General features: G+C 34.9%; 1 protein-coding gene across 5 annotated transcripts in view; it reads right to left on the minus strand.

Moving 5' to 3' along the window:
* pps (protein partner of snf) overlaps window positions 1-22,509 on the minus strand; it is a 656,065-nt gene that overhangs the window by 585,241 nt on the left and 48,315 nt on the right. For all 5 annotated transcript variants that reach the window (XM_090386465.1, XM_090386467.1, XM_090386466.1 and 2 more), the window contains exon 2: window positions 7,321-7,364. The gene's annotated coding sequence lies outside the window, so the exon portion shown is untranslated. The remainder of the gene's footprint in view (window positions 1-7,320; window positions 7,365-22,509) is intronic.

The raw sequence follows: 22,509 nt of genomic DNA on the forward strand, positions 1-22,509 counted from the left end.
TTGCGAACACTGAAAGAACCGAGCGATTGTTCAGTATAGTGTGTAACTTCTGTATTGGCCTAGCTACAATTTTAAATTCGGTATCTTTAAAGAATCTGTTAAACTGTTTGTGCCACTGTTCAACATATCTGACAGAAATAAAGTATTTTTTGATATTACTATTGTTGACTGGTGTAGTATTTTGTATCCGATCTTTAGCTTGTACCCTAATTCGGCTTATTGTGGTAATGGAATAGACCCTGTTTAAGAATCTGCTAGTTAATATTTGTATTTCTGAGTCCAAAGCAGATTCCGTCGTTGAATATTTATAGGCATTAAGAAATTGATTAAAGATAATTGATCTTTTGTAGGTGAACGGGTGATAGCTATTATAATGTAGAAGCATACCGGTGTTTGTAGGTTTTCGATAGATGCTAAATTGTATTTTATTCGAGTCCCGGGTAAGCGTGAAATTTAGAAAGTTTAATGACTTTGTATCCATATCCTCCCTTTCCAATGTAAATTTGAGTCTAGAATGAATATTGTTAAACGAATGTAAAATGTCTTGGATAGTACTACTATTGGTAATAACTAGAACATCGACTAAATACCTCCCATAATATGTGATACGGGTTCGTAAAGGTGTCAAATGTATCTGCTCAATCGTTGAGAGATAGATCTCTGACATTAAGCCACTCAGGCTCAAACCCATTAGTAATCCAAAAATTTGTTTGTACACCTTGTCTCGAAAGGTGATGTAGTTAGCTTCAACTAACAGTTTAATTAAGTGAAAAATTTCCTTAATAGGTAGCTTCGTATAATTAATCGGTGTCGAGTTTTTATTTAACATATCCCAAATAATATATCTAATGTGTATTCAACATTTACATTCGTATATAATGAGGTAACATCTAGTGAGAATAAATTGTCATTGTCGCCGAGTCTAGTCTTTAAGCTTATTAAATAATGTTTCTAAATTTCACGCTTACCCGGGACTCTAATAAAATACAATTTAGCATCTATCGAAAACCTACAAACACCGGTATGCTTCTACATTATAATGGCTATCACCCGTTCACCTACAAAAGATCGATTATCTTTAATCAATTTCTTAATGCCTATAAATATTCAACGACGGAATCTGCTTTGGACTCAGAAATACAAATATTAACTAGCAGATTCTTAAACAGGGGTTATTCCATTACCACAATAAACCGAATTAGGGTACAAGCTAAGGATAGGATACAAAATACTACACCTATCAACAATAGTAATATCAAAAAATACTTTATTTCTGTCACATATGTTGAACAGTGGCACAAACAGTTTAACAGATTCTTTAAAGATACCGAATTTAAAATTGTAGCTAGGCCAATACGGAAGTTACACACTATACTGAACAATCGCTCGGTTCTTTCAGCGTTCGCAACACAAATTAATGATCTGGTATACAACATATCTTGCGGTGATTGCAACTCGTCTTACAAAGGTTCGACCCGATTTTCTCTTAATATTCGTGTAAATCAACATGAAGCCTCAGTTCGTGCTTCTCGTTCAGCAGCGTCAGAATTAGCCTTTCATGCCATTAACGAAAAACATACTTTTTTATTTAACGAGGCCAAAATACTTAACGTTCAACGTAATTATACGCGACTATTAATTGCAGAAACCGTTGAAATTAAATTACACGAGAATTCTGTTAATGTTTGGCGGCCATATTTGATCTCCGATGCGTGGACCTTTACGCGCATGTGTGGAGACAAATAATCTCTATTTAAGTATCAGGTTTAACCTGATTCGGTAATTTTCATTCCTGTGATCACGACATACGGTTGAAAAGCATTGTCAGCTTCAGGAAGGAAAATCGTTTTGAATATTTTCGTTAGATTCTTTTAATTGCAATTTGATTTTTAATTGTTTTAAATTGATTTGAATTGTGTTAAATTGATTATTTAATTATTTATATTTTACTCTAATGTACCGGTAAGTTGATGATTTTTTTGTTTTTTCCGTTTTAATTTCTGGAGGGTATCATACGGAAGTGTTCTACGTACTATACTGAGGTAAACTCCTCTTATTATTTTATTAATATTATTATCAACGTAGAACATATTGAGTAGTACAGCTCTGATTCATACGATCTTCTTTCTTGTAGACTCAGACAAATTTTTAAAAATCATGCAGTGGTCTGGGGTAGCCCTGTAGTACAACCCTGTTTCATCTATATTACTTAACACAGTTCAAAAAGGTGTCAGCTGCAGAACCATTGAAATCCTGTTTTTTTCCGTGAAGTTTTTTGTAAACAATATTATGCCTCTCCTTCCATCTTGTCAGCAATCCATCCGTCCATTGCCTTAAACTCTTTGTGTAGTTTTTCAGCAAAATCATTAGCTTTTTGAAGAAGAATGCCACGATTGATTGGGGCATTAAATGAGCTGGCCTGTTTGAACCAAACGAACAGGGCTTCATCTACTGTTTGGCATTTGTCTTCATACTTCCTTTTTCTGGTTTCACTAATCACATTAGTGTTTAATGTGTGATGTGATTTTAACAATTTTGATAAAGATGTCTGAGGCACTCCTAATTTTACTGCCACTTCCCTTTGAGACATATTGCCTAAGTTTAATTTATCGTACGTTTCAATAATTCGGAACTTATCTTTTACACTCAAATTCAGTCTCTTTCCGTTCACTGACATTTTTTTTTTTTTGGGTATAAAATTTAAAACACGGTAAAAAAGATAAGCATCAATCAATAACAAAGCACAAGGCACACACAAATTGGAACTAACACAACACACGCAAATTAGACGATGTTTAGATATAGAAATGACGAGAAGTTTCAGCGAAGGGGAAACACATTTCACCATAATAACATGAAAACACAGAATTCCACCTATCGGTATTATTGCAAATGCAATAAGATAGAGTTTGCTACCCATTTATTGCACTAACAGAATTGCATTAACAGAAAAGCCCAATAAACTGGAAACTGTAAATTGTTTTTATTGTTTTATGGTTGTGACCTCTATAAATGTGACCTCCAGAAATGTGCTTTAGAAAAATATCATAGAGGCATTCAAAATTGATTCTTATAATTGAAAAATTGATTCTAATAAACAATAAAAGTGTAGTGCATTTCACTGATTTGAATCAGTTCTTCAAAATTTGATTCTATTAAGCAGCTGATTCTGACTATAACCAGTGCTTACTGTACTTTTGTTAACTGCATAAAAGAATCACTAAGGGCTTGTAATAAAAAAAAAAAATTAAACAATTTTATGTTTAAAAAATAAATAACTATTTGCTATTATAAATAACTATTTGGTTAATAAATAACTATATGCCATCACAGAACAAATGTCATAAGAAACACAAATGCCTCACATGAGTTAAATTAATGCTAAAAAAAAGATATAAGGCAATATAAATGGAATTTAAACTGTATATTAATTTCTGACGTCTTATGGTTTTTTTTTTATGAATTGAAATGTCACTAACAAGAACTGCACATTGCACACATGCCACAGGGTTATTACCTCCCCCCACACACAGTCTAATCTGGGGAGGAGGGGGAACACTGCGTGCCCCAATGTTAACAGAATACGATGAAGGGGAATTTCAGGCAATATATTCTAGTAAAAAAAAAATTGTATCTTGTGGTCTGGCAAATACAGTATTCCCCAAATTTTTCTTTATATCTACATAGTTGAGACATCATCATCATCATCATCCATTATCAATCCACTACAGGATGAAGGCCTCTCCAGTAACTTTCCAGTTCCTTCTGTTTTGTGCAATGACCATCCATTTACTACCCACAAACTCATAAATTCATCTGTCCATCTTCTGTCGTTGTCTTCCAGGTTTTCTTCTAGCTCCTCTTGGGTACCATTCTGTTATTCTCTTAGTCCATCTATCTTCATGTCTTCGAGCTATGTGTCCTGCCCAATGCCATTTTAGTTCTTTAGTTTTGATAAGAATGTCTTTTACTTGAGTTTGCTACCTAATCCATGTGTTTCTCTTCTTATCTAACAGTCTGATTCCCAATATAATTCGTTCCATTCTTCACTGTGTCGTTCTCAGCTTCTCTTCCATTCTTTTGGTGAGTGCCCAAGTTTCACTTCCATAAGTCATGGTGGAAAGTATACATTGGTTCATTATTTTATGTTTCAGACAAATTGGGATATTGCTCCTCGGTATGTGACTATATTTCCTGAATGCTATCCATCCAAAATTTATTGTTCTCTTGACTTCCAGACATTTATCATTATTACAGCTGATGACTTGTCCCAGATAAGTATATGACTCCACCTTTTCAATTACTGCTCCTTCAATAATTACAGGTAGTTCTCGAAAAATTGAGAACTTAATTCGTTCTCGATTAACTCGAACAAGTTAATTCGTTTCTAGCGTGCGCTTGTAAAGCCAAAACTCGTAAAGCTAGAATTTATTTCCCATAGACATGAGATTAAAAATAGGGGTTACGTACTCAACAATGAAATTAGTTAGCTAATTAGTTTATGTTTAAGCAATGATTGATTTATCAAAAGAAATGAAAACGTAGCCTGTAAAATCAAGCAAATTATAATAATAGAGAAATTATTTATGACTTATAAATGTTAAAAAATATTCTTCATAATCATCATTGACTAAATGCACAGTCGATCACTCATTATTTGCTCGGCACTCGTTGGTTTGTTGCACAAGGAGTCATCGTCTTTAGAAATGTTTCAAGAGGCATTTGTTTCCAAGATAATCTTCTCTTTTAATTATAAATTCTACGATTGCATGCATAAGCATTTTTTAACAGCATTTTTTAACAGCACACGCAAATGGCAACTACCGCGATTCACGTGGAGTAACAAGTTTACGAAGCTTAAAAAAAAGGAATGAACAGAAGATTCTGAAATTTTATTTATGTTTTTTATACGATTGAATATAAAGGGGAACCACATTTCACCATAATAACGTAAAAAAGCACACAATTCTAGCTATCAGTATTTTCGCAAATGCAAGAAGATAGTTTACTACCTGTTTATAAATTTTGTTTGCAGTATAACAGTATTGCAGTGTGTTTGCAGTATAACAGAAAAGCCCAATAAACCGAAAAGTGCAAACTGTTTTATAGTAGTGACCTCCAGAAATGTGCTTTAGAAAAATATCACAAAGCTGTTCAAAATTGATTCTTATAATGGAATTTGATAACGATGAAAGTGTAGTGCATTTTAATGATTTGAATTGGTGGTAACTAATACAATTTACAAACCACGCTCAGGACCTTTTATAGGGGCTTAAGGTAATGCTCATGACCTTAAAAATGACATTTTAGAGAGATAAATAGCTTAGTTATACAGCAAAAATTTCAACTTCCGAGATCTTGAAACAAATTACCAAAAAAACAATGTGTTATTGGGTTCACATTACGATATTTTAACGATATGATGGTGTCTCTGGAACATTCATTTTTTTGCAATTAATGTTCATATTTTCTATTTTGTTGATAATTGATACTTGGGGGGAAAAACTCGTAAACCCAGGAACTCGTGGCATACTTGTTCATCATTACTTTTGTTTTAGCTATATTCATCTTTATTCAAAAATCCTTACTAACTCTGCATAACTGATTAAGATTTTCCTCTAATTCTTTGGGATCATGGCTTTTATAATAGTTCAGTCAAGTCTCCTTAAACAAAAAAACATGACAGTTATTTCTCCAGCCTCCTGTCTGTCCCTCCTCCTGGGACAGACCTAGTGAGTAGTGCATAGTGAGGGGATTTGTTTATGCTCATAAAGACATACTTGTCAGTACCATACAATACATTATATGGATTAACCAGTCTCTATCACCTGAGGTGATCTTAGTTGATCAAAGTTAAGATAGCAAAAATAATTATAGGTGTCTGTTTATGAGGCCCCTAAATTTACAGAAACCTCATCTCTACCTCTTCCCTTCGTTCTGCAACTCATAATTCAATAATCCTGCAAATTTTATTGCTGCATAGTTAAACTTTCTTCTCCAATTTTTTTATAAAGTTAAATCAGTTAACTTTAAAAACGTGCTAAAGCTTAAACACTAACCAATCTCCATACAATCATTACATGGAACAAGAAAATGCCACTCTTGCCGAGAATGCTTCGAAATTTATTTAGTCAGGGAGGCAAACCATGGAAAAGCAAACTTTGTTTTCCTTTTTCAAAAAATAAATGTATAAATTTTACATCAAATATTCTCATACTGTAGTTAACTTTAATAAATATAGATGAATATAAATGTGATAAAAACATAAATTTGTTTTTATCACATTTGCAAGTTTTTCTTTCATTTTGCATGTTATTCAGAATTGCAATTATCTGAGAAAATTTTATTTCCCAATCAGTGTGGTTAATATGGAGTTCACCATCTATGTATACAGTGTAATCTGTGAATGTGTTAAAATAAATACTGTCTAACATTTATTTTTCCCAGAAGTATTTTGACCTTTGTTTCATTAACACTTTGAAGATTACAGTGTTTATTGCAAATTTTGTTATTTGCAAATGAAAATAATAAACCATAATAAGGCATAAAAGTTACTTTATGCCTTAATACGGTTTCGAAATATTCAATCAGTACTTAATAAATTTAATAATGAAGTTTACTGTGTTTTTTCATATATTTTATTGGCATGAATAATGTTTTCTCCCCTAATCCCCTAATCTCCTGTGACACCTTAGTCTTACCAAATGCTATACTTTTCAGGAATGCATCCCTTGCAGTCTGCAAAGCATTACTGTTATTGTTAACAAGGAAATTGGTTTAACTAGACTTTCTGCTTTTAATGACATATTTCTTGTGGCTGGGTTTTAAAAGAAACTAATGTACTTTTCTACAGTAATTTCATTTCAAAATGTTGAATCCTTAAAGTCTTCAAAATAAATAATTAGATAAAAACAGCTTTATATATTGTGTGAAAAGAGTAAATAGGATAAATACTCAAAATTTATTATAAATTAGACACTTCACACCATGTTATTTATAATTTTTTTTTTTACTTGGAGGACAAATATTACCTGCTTTTGATAACAGATACCCATTAGCAAAGGTAAAGAATACCCAGACTTGGTATCAAAAATGTCAACGAGAGTGTAATGTTATTCAGCATGCACTGGGATACCTTTTGGTAGGAAACAAGTTAAGCTTTTTTTGTCTAATTTCCAATTTGTAGAAATTTTTGCCAAAAATAAGCCATTTTAAATTGCATAAATAACACGGAGCCAAGTGTCTAAGTTATAATAATTTTTGAATAACTTTAAAAGCAGAAAAAATATTGTTTAAATGCTACAAAATAATTAAACATACCATGAGCTATCCTCATATCTTATGTAACAGCAGCCAATATAATTCTACAAAAAAAAAAAAAAAAAAATCATGTAATACAACCTCAATGAAACAAGAAGATAAACACAATAAATTAAGTCTTCAATATAACAGCAATCAATTTTTATTCAATCACAAGATAGAAAAAAGCAAAGAACCTGTTTCTGTTTCAGAGGTGATTTCTGAAAAGCACAATTCTACAAAACTTGTTTTTCTCCTGTAACTGACCATGCCAATAATGGTCCTTGGTTTGTCACACAACCTTCCATATAATCTGAAAGCCTAAAATGCCATGGAGCTTAATGTCAACTTGGAAATCCAGTGTGCAAAGTTCTTACAAAATCCAATCATTCTGTCTGTCAAATCCTATACATACATCTCACGCTTGTGGGACTGTAAGAAACCTTGGGTATATCCCTCAAAAGCAAAGTCCAAAGGTGTCTAGTACAATATGGCCCAAAATAAACAGTACTGAAAATGGGCATTGGTGAAATAACCTTTATTTAAGCAGGGATACAAAATATATTTTGTCTATGAATACATGTTAGACTATCAGTAGAGAAAACACTCAATGTCTATCAATAATAAATTAATAATAACCTGTTCAGTGAGACAAACTCCCCAATCAAGCAAAAGTACCAGAATGATAAATTCGGGTATAATGGTAGTTGCTTCAATGAGAAAAAAATCTTTCAGTTCAGTCTTCTGTTCGAAGATAGTAGCAAAGGATGAAATATACTGTCCTTGGCCTTTCCTCAAATGTATGCATTGTACACTTTTAGGGCATGTGAACGAGACGGTGGGGGGGGAAGAGGTGCAACATGAAATCACATAGTTTCCAACATACTAGTGGATCATTTCTCTGAAACAAATTGAGAATTTGTTTCAAAGAAATTATCCAAAAACTTGCTAAAACCAGTGATGAAAAAGTTGATTTCTTGCATGACAAAAATATTCCACATAAAAAAATAGACACACAATCTGCTAAAGATATCAGAAAGGTTATTACCATTTTGTCTCCAAGATCTAATGTCAAATTATATCACTAACAGTCATCAAGCTGACATGTTCCTAGTAAAGTAGGGTAGTGACCATTTTGTTAGGTCACTCAAATTCAAGGAATCTGATGGTCTGGCTGTTAACATTGCCAAGCAAATTAATACGAGACTCATGGAACCAAACATTTCAGGGTAATACAGGTAGCCCTAAGTTTATGATGGTTTGTTTTGCAGCAATTCACAATAATGACGGTTTTGAAACCAGAAGGTTAAAAATATTAAAAAAACTATAAAAAATTTCTGCGCAACTATAAATACCACACGGATAAAAATACAGATAAATACCGCACAGTCTATTAGAGATGACAGCTATCCTCATCTACCATCTAAGCCAATCAGGGATGAGGTAGCCACAGATTCAGTTTGCTTGCTGGTATACTATTGTTGAGTCACTAGTTTGCAGTGTCAGTTTGTGATTTTAATTTTAAAAAATTGTTGATTAAATTAATAAAATAAGAGCCACCATGCGGTAAAGCCAAGTGAATGTGAAAATGTCACTAAAACGTCACGTAAATCTATCACATTTGAAAAAAAGAATGCGAGGCAATTCATAGAATGGAAGTAGATCAGACACACCCTAATGTGTGTAAAAGTATGAAATTGCCTCCATCAACTGAGTACCATAATGAAAAATGCAGATAAAATAAAACAGTCAATGCAACATGCTATGACAGTAAGTGCAACACAAGTGAGTTTTAGCAGAAGTAAACTTTTAGGAAAAAATGAAGAAATTTTCATTGTGGGTGGATGACGTAAATATAAAAAAGAAACATTCCACTGACTCAAGCTGTTATTACTGATAAGACAAAGCCAATTTTTGAAGACCTTAAGAAAAAGGAGGAGGGAGGTGATGGGACATTTTTACATAACCAGAGATGGTTCATGCGATTTAAATCTCGAAGTAAGTGCCACTGTATGAAATTAAGTGGGAGTCAGCAAGTGCAGATGCTCGGGTGGATGCAGCATTTCCTGCAGAGTTTCAAGCCATTTAAATTAGATCAGGAGTAATTATTCTCCTGATCTCATTTTTAATGTTGACAAGACCAGGATTTATTGGAAAAACTTTCCATCACAAACCTTCATTGCCCATGAAGAGCAGTCTACACCAGGTTTCAAGGCTGCAAAAGTCAGGCCAATAGAGCATTGGCCTGGGTGCAAATGTCTCTGGCACTTTAAATTAAAACCAATGTTGGTGTACCATTCACAAACACCATGTTCATTCCAAAGCCATGTTGATAGTCTACTGGAAATGGAACAGGAGGGCTTAGGTGACAAGAAATGTTCTTGGATTGGTACACTAACTATTTTTGCCCTAATGTGCTCCATTTTTATCAAGAGAATGAGTTACCAGCCAAGGCTCTTTATCTCTCGGACAATGCCAGTGGCCATCCTGTAAACCTTGCTGAAGTCGAAACATCTCTGAACGTCAATATGGTCTACATGCCACCAAATACCACTTCAGTTTTTCAACCAATTGACCAATTGGTTGATTGGTTGCAATAAATATCAAGCAATAAATTTACAGCAAATTAATAGCAACCTTTAAAGCCCAGGAACTGTTAAATTACCTCCACCACATTTTGAAGGGTATTAATAATATCAACACAGCTTGGAAGGAAGTGTCAGTGAACTGTTTGAATGAAGTGTGGTGCAAACTTCTCCCCCAATTTATCAACGATTTCACAGGATTGGAGCCAGTGGAGAACACTGTTGAAAATGTTAGCAGGCTGGTGCAAGAGGCAGGATTGGACAAGATTAAAGCTGAAGACGTAACAGAGCTGTTGGATAGCCATGGACAGCAGCTTTCCAATGAATTGACTAAAGAACTAGGCCAACAGAAGGAGGGGGAAAAAGAAAATGATGAAGAGCCTCCTCTAAAATCTATGGATAAAAGCATTCTGCAGCACATCCTTCCAACCAGTGAGACCCTTACTGATGAGCTCTGTGAGGTTGACCACAACTGAGAGCAAAAGTAAAAAGGAGCATTCAGGAACTCCCCGACTTACGTAATACTCGACTTAAGCAAATTCGACTTTACATAAGTTTTTGCCGGCTGGCGAAAACTGAAAAAAAATAGGGAAACATATTTTGCACCTGTAGGGATGTAATGTGAAAATATCGTAATGTGAACCTAACAACACATTTTTTTTTTTTTGTAATTCATTCCAAGTTCTTGGAAGTTGGTTGGTTGGTATTTTGGTTTTTAGGAGCATTAGCAACTAAGGCCATATTGCTCCAGGATATGCGATGGTCATTCCCTGACCTTTCCATTTCCTCCGTATTTGGTGGTGACGGGCTCGAACCCCGGTCTAATCAAGAAGCGTGTGCTACGCACTGCTGCTCCTTCCCATCTGGCTACGGAGGCGCCCTTGGAAGTTGAAAATTTTTCTATATTACTAAGCTATTTACCTCTCTAAAAGGTCATATTTATAATGGAAATTGCATTGCACTATCCTTTCATCATTATCATATGTTCCCATTATAAGAATCAATTTTGAATGCTTTGTGATATTTTTCTAAACCACATTTCTGGAGATCACAGTCATAAAACAATAAAAACAATTTGCACTTTCCGGTTTATTGGACTTACTGTGAGTGCATCTAATTATAAACGGGTATTAAACTCGATCTTATTGTATTTGCGATAATACCGATAACTGCAATTGTGGGTTTTTACGTTATTATGGTGAAATGTGTTCCCCTTCTCTGAAATCTTCAATTATACAAAAAACAAATTTTCAGAAACTTCTCTTCATTCCTATTTATGTATTACAATGATGAAGGGAAAGCGACCAACAGAAATTGCAGGTGGTGGTAGTGCCAGGAAACGAAACAAAATTGATTTAGAAATGAAGATGAAAATGATTAAGAAGTACGAAGCAGGATAAAGTTTGTCATCTTTTGCAAGGGAATTAGATCTCACTGCTTCAACAGTGAATACTATTTTAAAGGACAGTGCACATCTAAAGGAACATGTCAAAGGATCAATGAACTTAAGATCAACAGTGATCAAAAAACAGCATTCCGGTGCTATATAGAAGATGGAACAATGTTAATAACATGGATGAAAAATCAGATTCAGAAGCGAGTGCCCCCAGTCCAATGGCCATTCAAGCAAAAGTAATAAGTATTTATGAAGATATTAAGGATAAGTATGGTGAACCCCAAGCCAAGTTCGTGGCAAGCAACAGGTGGTTTAATAGGATCAAGCATTGCATTGGTTTCCACAACATTAAAGGTTGCAGTGAAGCCGGCAGTGCCGATTCTGCAGCTGCAGAGAAATTTTGTGATGTGTTGGGAAAAAATTATTGATAAAGGCGGCTATTCAACGCAGCAAATTTTTAACATTGACAAGACAGCTCTGTATTGGAAAAAAATGCCGGATCGAACATACACTGCCAAAAGAAAAAGACAATGTCAGGTTTCAAGGCTTCAAAAGATAGGGCCACGCTCTTGCTTGGGGCTAATGCAGCGGGAGATTACAGATTAAAACCACTGCTTGTGTACCATTCTGGAAATTCTTGTGCATTTAAGGGCATCAGTCAAGTCACCCTACCCGTGCATTTCCAATCGAACCAGAGAGCATGGATAACAATATCTCTCTTTGAGGATTTGTTTAAATGCTGCTTCAGTTCCAGAGGTTGAAAAATATTGTAAAGACAACGACGTTCCTTTCAAGATTTTGCTTCCATTAGATAATGCTCCTGGACATCCTATGCATCTAGATGATTTTAAGTCAAATGTCAGAGTCATATTTCTACTGCCAAACACGACTTCACTTATACAACCTATGGATCAGGGTGTTATTTTGAATTTAAAAGCATACTATTTAGGCACAGCATTTGCTCAGGCATTGTCTGCAGTAGACGATGAGAAAAATTTTATGTTAACAGACTTTTGGAAATCTTACAATATTTACCATGCCTTCTTAAACATTAATAAGGCCTGGACAGAAATTACTAAAAGTTGTTTAAATGGAACAGGCACATAAAATTCATATGATTCGTCAGGCCTTTTATATAAAAGGCCTGACGAATCATATGAAGAGGTTACAGATAAGACTGTAAAGGCTGCAGAGCTACTTCAGTTGGAGGTTGATGCCAAAGATGTGGAGGAGTTAATAGAGGAAGAGAAGGAATTATCTAACGAAGAACTTACTGACTTGCAGGCAGTGATAGTGAAAGAAGAAAAGTGCTGATGAAGCTCAAGATGAACCAATTGAGAAGCCAAGACACTTCATCACCAGGAGATGGCAATAGCATTTTGTGAAATTGTATCTCGGCAATGGCGGGGTTTAAGAAGATGGATCCTGACAGCGAACGATTCTTAAAAGTTAACAGAGGGGTGAATGATATGCTTGCCTGCTACAAAGCAATCTATGATGAAAAGAAAAAAAGCCACCATCCAGTCATCCATTAATATGTCCTTTCATTAGGTTGAGCGGCCAACCCCTTCTAAATCTCCACATCCCTCAACCTCTGCAGCGGTGTACTTATCAGCTGAAGATGTCGATTCTGGCAACGATGCTCGAGAGGTAAAACTAACTGGAGTTATACCTGTCTCCTCTCTTTTGTAATTTTATAATTTTGAAGTTTTTTTAAATTGCATGCTTTTGTAATTTTTCCTATTAAAAGTTTTCAGGAAAATTTTTCCTATTAAAAGTTTTCAGGAAAATTTTTCCTATTAAAAGTTTTCAGGAAAATTTTTCCTATAAAAATTTTCTTGAAATTTTTTATCAACATGGGCAGTACTTGTAGGTAGCAAGAATTTAATTTTGTACAGACAGTATTCATATGAATAAAGATGGTGCAAAGGTTTTTGCCAGTATCAAGATAAAAAATTGAATGTATACAATAAATAATTCTATTTACACGTTCATCGAACATTTCTTTTTTGATTCAATCAATTTAGCGAGCACAGTTGCGAGTGCTGCACAAGCATGGGGGAAATTCTGACTTACATAGCATTCCACAGAATGAAACTGTTACGTAAGTCGGGGAGTTGCTGTAATTGAATCCACTGGCCTTTATTTTAAGATTCTCCAAGAAAGTAAAAGAAAAGAAGATCTTCAATCAGGGACTTCATCAGAAGTAAACTTTCTGCATTGTGCCACTGTCAAATAAGATCAATGCAGGAGTCTTATGGTGGTGCATATAAAAACTTTAAGTCTAGGGCTTAGAAGTTTAAGGCTTTGAACATATCAAAGTAAATGTACAAAATTTTAAATTTTTTTATTTAATTATATTTAGTGTGGTTATTTTATACTGTATTACATTTCATCAATTTATATTCATAAAATGCTGTTTTTACATTCATAGCATTCACTTCAGAGCTTTCAATATAATAATATTGTATTGCTTATGTCAATTTTGAGAGGGGACTGTAGCATAACTTATTGATTTACATTATATAATTAGGTTCGTTTTACACGGATTTTTTTTTGCAACAGTTCCTTCAGAAACGGAACCCCATCATAAACAGAAGGATACCTGTATTTCATATATATACTATATAGCAAGCGCCTTTGTACAATAAAAAAGAGATTTCTCCAGATCACATAACCTCAATGATTGCCCTACCTGTATGCAGTACAAGAAAGCTGCACTATCTTGCAGCACTCATTGCACTGACAAAAGCAGTCTTTCTTTTATTGGCTGTAATGCTGGTAACTGAAGCAACTATTAATAGTAGAACATGCTCTGTATTTTTGTCCATCAAACCACTGTTTGGGAACCTGATCAGACCTACCTGTGTATTCAAGAGAGTAATCCTGCTCTTAAATTACTGAACAGATAAGATTACACTGTTAGTGGAATCCTGCTTATGGAAACAGGAGGTTTTTTTATATATATATATATATCACATAACCTACTGCTATAGGCAGTTGAAGAGAGCTGAGGTGTTTCAATTTGGCTCCTGAAGAGGATTAACATCAGGTGTCTAGTAGACAAAATTGTCTAAATTCAAATTCTGTAATTTTTAAATCTTATGCAGTAATTCAATATATTTTATTTAAAAAATTTTGTAAAATAATTTCTACAGTATTTTGAACATTTAAACACTTTTCTAAGATATTTCTGCTAAGTTAGATTCTTTCCAGTAACTTTGGTAGCTTAAATTTAACTTCACTAGTAGATAAAATTTTGCAATACTTAATTTTAATTATATAATATATTGTAAATTTAAATTTTGTAATTTTCTTAAGTTCAAAATTTACCTAAATAATGGTGGTTACAAGATCCACTTTCAATACAAAGTCCAAGAACATTATGACCCAGATGGAAATGCGTGTGGGCATTTCGTATGACCATGAATTCGTTGCTTGTACAGCCATGAATTTTTTTTTTATACTTGCATATTTTTTGTGTGCAGTTTGTGTACTTGCATGTACACAAACAACTCAACTGATGATTCTTTTCTTTGCATCCAATGCAAGGAGTGTAGAGATATCAAATTGAAACTTGGTGTAGTACTAGATGAATTTGAGTCACTGAACAAAAAAAGGTGCTTGCCCTAAAAACAAATATAAATGGGAGCTCGTCAGGAACTCAAGTATCTTGTGATCTGCCAAGCAATACACCCCCAATTCAGGTCGCAGAATAGAAGAGTCAAGTGCATACTACTCTGGTTGAAGGAGATTTAGTTTTATTGGGATATTCTGTTTGTCAAGGAAATGGATAACATTTTTTGCAATAAAGACAGGTGGATCAGAAGCAGAATGTGTTTAGTTACCAAAAATGTCAGATTTTGAGAGGTAGGTAAAGAGAACATCATTGTTCATGTGGGCACTTCTGATATTAAACCAACATGACCTGAGATTTGTTGGATAAATATAGCACCATACTGAAAGAATTCTGCAAGCAAGGTCAAAATATGTATGTGTCTACAATTCTGCACAGATGTGATAGGAGGAATTATATGCTAAAAGTCTTGTGGATTAACTCTAGACTTGAGGGAGTCTGCAAGCTTTGGGGAGGGGGAAAATTTTTTATCAGCATGGGCAGTACTTGTAGGTAGCAAGAATTTAATTTTGTACAGACAGTATTCATATGAATAAAGATGGTGCAAAGGTTTTTGCCAGTATCATTAAGGATACCTTAAGGGTTCAAGAAACTGCTAGTTAGGGGAGAGAAGTGTAATACAGATGCGCATCCATCTGATGACATGAGTCAAAGCAGTGTCTATACAACACATCTGAAGAATTCTCATTTGGTGCCACAACAGCCAATGCTGGGAAGAATTTCTAAGAGTGGCAACATTTCAAATGAGTGGGCGATAAAGATAGAAACAAGCCTAAACTTCCAGGTGTGTCAGGGTAGTAAACTATAGAAGAATATTTAGTCTTAAACTGTGTCTACAGTAATGTTAGGAGTGTTGTCAACTAAATTGAGCTACCCAGAAATTGGGGATGACAAATTACATTAGGGTAATTTCGTGTATTTAGGATGATTGGGAAGATAGACCAGAAGACTGTGAAGGGTATGATGAGCGTCTCTAAAAGACGCTCATCATACAGACCAGAAGACTGTCATCTACAGACCAGAAGACTGTGAAGGGTATGATGAGCGTCTCTTTTAGAGACGCTCATCATACCCAATCTACCCTTAATTAATTGACATAAGTGAAAGGGAAAATTACCACGAGGAACAAATTTTAAATAAACTAAACTAGATGACTAGTATACAATTGCATCATTTCTGTAGGTAGCCAACTACTTAAGTAAATGTGAATTGGCATCATTGAGTACAGGCAGTCCTCGTATAACACGTGTTTACACTACACGAATGCGATCATACACGATTTATAAATTGGGGAACGATATCGTATATAACACAAACCGAATTCGTTTATGCACGATTTGCCTTTGTGTTTACAAGAAATGGCAGTCAAACGCGGAATCACCCCCAACTGAAAGCAACACGTAGGAATAAAGAGAAGATTCTGAAAATGTATTTATATTTTTTACATCAGTGAAGGGGAAACACATTTCACCATAATGACGCAAAAACCCACATAATTCCAGCTATCGGTATTATCACAAATGCAATTAGATTGAGTTTACTACCAGTTTATAACAGATACCACTAGTAGGAACGGGCACCTCCGTAGTCAGGTGGGAAAGAGCAGCAGTGCGTAGCACACGCTTCTTGATTAGACCGGGGTTCGAGCCTGTCACCACCAAATACAGAGAATGCGGAAAGATCTGGGAATGACCACTGCATATCCCGGAGCAATATGGCCTTAGCTGCTAATGCTCCTAAAAACTAAGTAACTAACTAACTAGCAGGAACGCAACTGGAAATTTTATTGTTTTTATTGTTTTATGGTAGTAACCCCCAGAAATGTGCTTTAGTAAAATGTGAGCTAGTGAGGTGTTCATAGTGTGTGTCTCTGCCTTTACGGTGTTGTTTATTCAGTTGCTACATGCACGCAGCTTTGTTTATGTGTATCAAGCGTGCCTCCGTATTTTGTAATTTTTTTTTTTTTTTTTTTTTTTTTTTATATGAAAACCCCAAACACGAAAGGTATCAAAACCTATAGTACTTAGTACCATGCATGGGTTGAAGGAGAAGTATGGGGGGGGGAGGGGTATGCCGGAAACTTTGCTCTAGAGACTAAACATGGGTTTAGTTCAGTCCCTAAAATTCAGTCCCGTCTTAAATCTTGCAAAAAGGTTTCTTCTGCTCTTATGCTTATCTTTTATGACACTCAAATTCTAGACAATGTCACATATCTCTATCAGGAATTACCCTGACTTCTAATCTCTCTTGGCATAAGCACATCACAAATATTGCTACCTCTGCATCTAAAAAACTGGGTTCTCTCTTTCGGTCTCAGCGTTACTTTTCTTCCGAAAATCTGCTCACTCTGTACAAATCACAAATCCACCTTACCAGAGAATACTGTTTTCACATCTGGGGGCAATGCCCCTAAAACCTCTCTCAGGCTTCTAGATTCTATTCAAAGGAGAGCAGTTATGTTAATTAATGACCCATCTCTAACAAGGTCACCCCCACTCTTTCCTCACAGACATTCTGTTTCTGCTGCATGCTTTCCCATAGATACTTCCATAGACACTGTTCTTCTGAATTGGCTGCTATAATTCAGCTCTCTTTTCTGAATACATGCCACAACCAGTCAGCATCCTTTAACTGTCCAACTTCAAACTCACAGAATCAGCTTTTCTTCTTCCCTATTTATTCCATAATATTGTTTTGTGGAACAATTTCTGACCTACATATTTCCTGAAAATTACAACCTACAGAAGTTCAAGTCTAATGTCAACAGGCACCTTCTTTCATCTTCTCAATCTTCAACTCATGCATGCTACTAAGTACTGTATAGGTTCTAATACCTCTCATGTTTTCATAAAAAAAAAAAATAACTAGATTAGGGAGACAAGGCTGAGTATAAGTAACCATTAGCTAAGAGAGAGAGCATAGAACAGGGACAAGGAATGTTTCATGTATGTGAATATAAAGAAGAAAACACATATTGGATCGTATCCTTGTGCAACAGGCATGAGAAAGTTTAAGATAACAGAGCTGATGTTACTGATGAACTGAATAGGTACTTCTTATTGCTCTTAACCAATGAAAGACCCTCTTATGCTGGGGAGAGGCTGTGTGAGTGAGGCTGAGCCATATGAAATTAGTGATTTCAAATTTTGGCTCCTGTAGTTGATGGCATATACCCAGTAATTTTGAGTGAGGCAGCCAGAGTGTACTGAACCACTGAGGTTAATTAATGTACAAATATTAAGACATATTTGTACTCGAGAGAAATTCCTTTGGATTGGAGAAGCGCCAATATATCAACAACATAAAAGTGAAATCAGTAACTACATACCCGTTATTGTGACTTCAGTGGTAGGGAAAATCTTAGAAGCAATGATTATGTGTGCAATTCAGGGATATTTAGATAGAAATGGCATTCTGAAGGACACATAACATGGTTTTGTTAGGAGAAAAATCACATTTAACTAAATTTGCTAAACACTTAACTAAACTGGGGGCTATCTTGACACAACTACTCATGAGTTAGACTTTTAGGGAACAATTTCACAGATTTTTTGGATTTTAGCAACATTTGACTCAGTCCCTCAAAAGATGTTACTGTATAAGCTGGAACATGTTAGGATTACTGGAAAGATTTTAAGCAGTATAACTGTCCCATCACATACAGAGGAAATGCTGTACCTGAAGCCTGTCTAGAGGCTATAAGGTGGCAGCCCCACCACTAGACTTACCCTGCAAAAGCTTGGTAACCTATCCGGGGGATATTCTAAATACTCGAAATAAGCTCAAGGGAAAAAAACTGGACGGATCTCAAGGGTAACGACCTAGGCAATGGATATAGGACTACGATTAAGGAACTTAAAGTAGCAACTTGGAACGTTAGGGGAATAAATCAAAAATTAGATGAATTGACCATGGAACTAGAAAATAGAAATATTGACATAACAGTCATTACTGAAACAAAAAAGAAGAACAAAGGATCCAAAGAAATAGGCAACTTCATAATGATATACTCAGGCGTACCAAGTGAATTGTGGGCATCATCGGGAGTTGCTGTTATAATAAAGAAAGAATGGGAAAACAAAATATTAGACTACTCTTGGATATCACCCAGAATATTGAAATTAAGACTAAAAATTCTATCTTATACAATAACAATCATTGGCATCTACGCACCAGTAGAAGCCAACATTGATGAAACCACAGAATTTTATGACGAATTACAACAGATCATAGACCAAACTAACAAAAACGAGTATCTCATACTAGCAGGAGATTTTAATGCAAGGGCTGGTGCTCAATCAGTAGACAAATGTATAGGATCAGAAGGCAAACCCATGGTCAACAATAATGGAAGATGCCTGATAGACTTCTGCATTTTTAATAAACTTAAAATTACAAATACTTTTTTCAGACACAAGAATATCCATAAATTCACATGGGAAGCAAGAAACACAGTCTATAATAGATTATATTATCATTAATGAAAATTTAAATGACAAAATTAGAGACACTAGAGTATTCAGAGGCAGTGAAATTGACAGTGATCACTACCTAGTAGAAAGCACTTTCAAAATAAAAAGAAATTATCTTAATAAAAGGAAGAAAATACCAACAAAAACTACTAAGAAATTAAAAATACATTTGTTGGAAGACGAAAGCACTAAATTCCTGTATGAAAGTCGATTGAAAGATAAACTCAAATCAGATGAAAGTGATAATGTTGAGGAAATCTGGTCAAACATGAAAAAATCAATTCTGGGAGCTGCTGAAGAAAGTCTTGGATATAAACCTATAAAAAATAAAAACTGGCTAAGAACTTGGAATGAAGAAATAAACAATCAATGAGAAAAAAAAGATCTATTAACTGTTCCTACAAACTAAAGATCTACATCTACACATAAAATATAAAAAGCTTAGAGCAGAAGTCAGAAAATTAACCAGAAGAATCCGACGAGATGACTGGGATAAATTTGTTAAATCTTTAGAACGTGATATCACAGGCCCACAGAGAAGAGGTTTTAAAATTTTTAAGAAATTACAACTAGACACAAATGATCAAATAAAAACCAACTCCAAAAAACCAACACTTGGGAGATGTCCCAAGCAGAATGGAAGCAACACTATTCCAAACTATAGTATAACCCAGGCACTAGAGAAGTGGAAGATGAATCCGTGATAACCAAAGATGAAGAAAATGTAACAATGGAAGAACTAGAATTAATATTACAAAAATCATAAAACCGAAAAAGCCCAGGCATAGACAATTTGAATGTAGAACTATTTAAATATGGGGGCACCTTACTAAAAAACGCACTACTAAAATTATTTAACATCATATGGCATAAGCAACAGATACCCAAAGATTGGGAAACAGGAATAGTAATCAATTTACACAAAAAAGGCTCCAGAAATAACCCTAACAACTACAGAGGGATAACACTGCTGTCAACTCTGCAAAGCTATATCTAATATACTCAAGAATAAACTTAATAAATACAGTGAACAATTCTTAGAAGAAGAACAATGTGGGTTCAGAAAAGGGAGAAGCACAATAGATGCCATTTTCTCACTACAACAAATTTTGGAGAAAAGAAGAGAATTCAATCTACCAACATTTCTGCTCTTTATTGATTATGAAAAAGCATATGACAATGTAAATCGGGAAAAACTTTGGCAGATTCGACGTGAAGAAAATATCCCAACCCAACTCCGGAAAGCGACCCAAAGCCTACATAAAAACTCAAAAGTCTGTATAAAATATTCTAATGGCCAACTATCAGACCCAATTAACACCAATAAAGGAGTGAAACAAGGATGTGGACTATCACCAAATTTATTTAATATCTACATCAATAAAATTCTTAAAGGATGGAAACAAACAATTAACAACGGAATACAGTTGAACAACAAGAATAAAATCCAAACTACATTATACGCTGATGATCAAGTTATAATTGCAAAATCCGAAGATGAACAACAGATAACAGCAAATGAACTTAATAAAATAGGTAAAAAGTACGAGATGAAAATCTCCACCTCAAAAACAAAATCAATGGGATTATGTGGGAAAAAAATACAGAGTCAAAATTGTTATTGATGATAAAATAATAGAACAAATATCTCACTTCACCTATTTGGGAAATTTAATATCAAACGAAGGGAAAGACATCCACACTAAACTACAAAAATATAATAAAATGAATGGAATGATTAAACACCATGGAAAACAAATGACAACTGAAACAAAATTACGACTGCACAACATCACTTCAAAACCAGCCCTCTTCTACAGCTGTGAGACTTAGGTCATAAATAAGAAATATGCATACAAACTAGAAGCACACAAATGAGATTTTTAAGACCATTATTAGGCTTTACAAGACTAGATCACCAAATAAATTTAGATATCCGCGAGAAATTAAAAGTAGATAACATAGTAAATGACATAAAACAATATCAGGAAAAATGGATCAGCCACATAGAAAGAATGAACCCAAACCAGATCCCAAAATTAGTCTTTAACTACAAACCTACAGGCAAGAGAGAGATGTTGTTCGACCAAGACAACGATGGCGAGATCAAGACCACCTCCAAGAGCTACAATGGAACAGGTCTTAAAAGACCTGTTCAAGCCGGACCAAGTTCATGATGATGATTTTAAGATGAATTGCAGGATGGATAAAGAAGGCAAAGGGTTGGAATTAATAGATATTCTTCAGATTGGTGTAACAGCAGAAGTGGGTTCCCCCCCCCCAACAAGGATTGGCTCTTGGACCACTGTTGTTTCCGATTTTCATAAATGACATCAACGAAAGCTGTGATATCAAAATTTGCAGACCACTTAAAGATTGGGAGAATCGTTAACGATCAGTGCCAAGCAGCACTCTTTCAGAATTTTGAACAGTCTTCAAGAATAGTCAGAAAAATGGCAGGTATGTTTTATTGTAGCAAAATGAAAGGTGTTACACTTGATAAATAGCAAACCCAAAATAACTTAATCACTTGGTGAGGTTGAATTAAAAACAGTACAGGAAGAAAGGAATCTGGGAATTATGACATGGGTAGATATGAAATTTTCAAAGCAGTCAAGAAAGACCATGGTGTGCTATCGATGATTTATCGAACAATATCCTGTAGAGATAGTGAGGTAATAATTCCACTGTACAAGGCAACTGTAAGACTGATTTGGAATACCGCTTCCAAAATACAAAGACCTCATCTGAAAAAAAGACACCAAGCTTCTTGAAAGGGTCCAAACAGGGACAACCTGCATGGTAAGTTAGCAAAAGGGCGACTGTACGAGAAAGGCTGGTTATGGGGACTACAGAGTTTGGCAACCAGGTATCACATAGAGAGAATCCGATTGAGGTTTAAAGACCTGAATGGGTTAGTAAAATGAATGAAGGCAGAATTTTCACTGTTATAAAGAATTTCAGAACTGGGGGCAATAAATTAAAATTACTGGAGAAAAGATTGACTAGATTGTAGAAAGTTTTCTTTTAGTCAGGGAGTTCAAAATGGTATGATTTCAGCGGTTCATTTTGGGATACATCATATAATAGCCAGCGGGTGGTTGGTTGGTGGAATAGACT

Source organism: Mastigoproctus giganteus, chromosome 12, assembly GCF_048544385.1.
Source record: "Mastigoproctus giganteus isolate SK-2022 chromosome 12, ASM4854438v1, whole genome shotgun sequence".
Taxonomy (NCBI): domain Eukaryota; kingdom Metazoa; phylum Arthropoda; class Arachnida; order Uropygi; family Thelyphonidae; genus Mastigoproctus; species Mastigoproctus giganteus.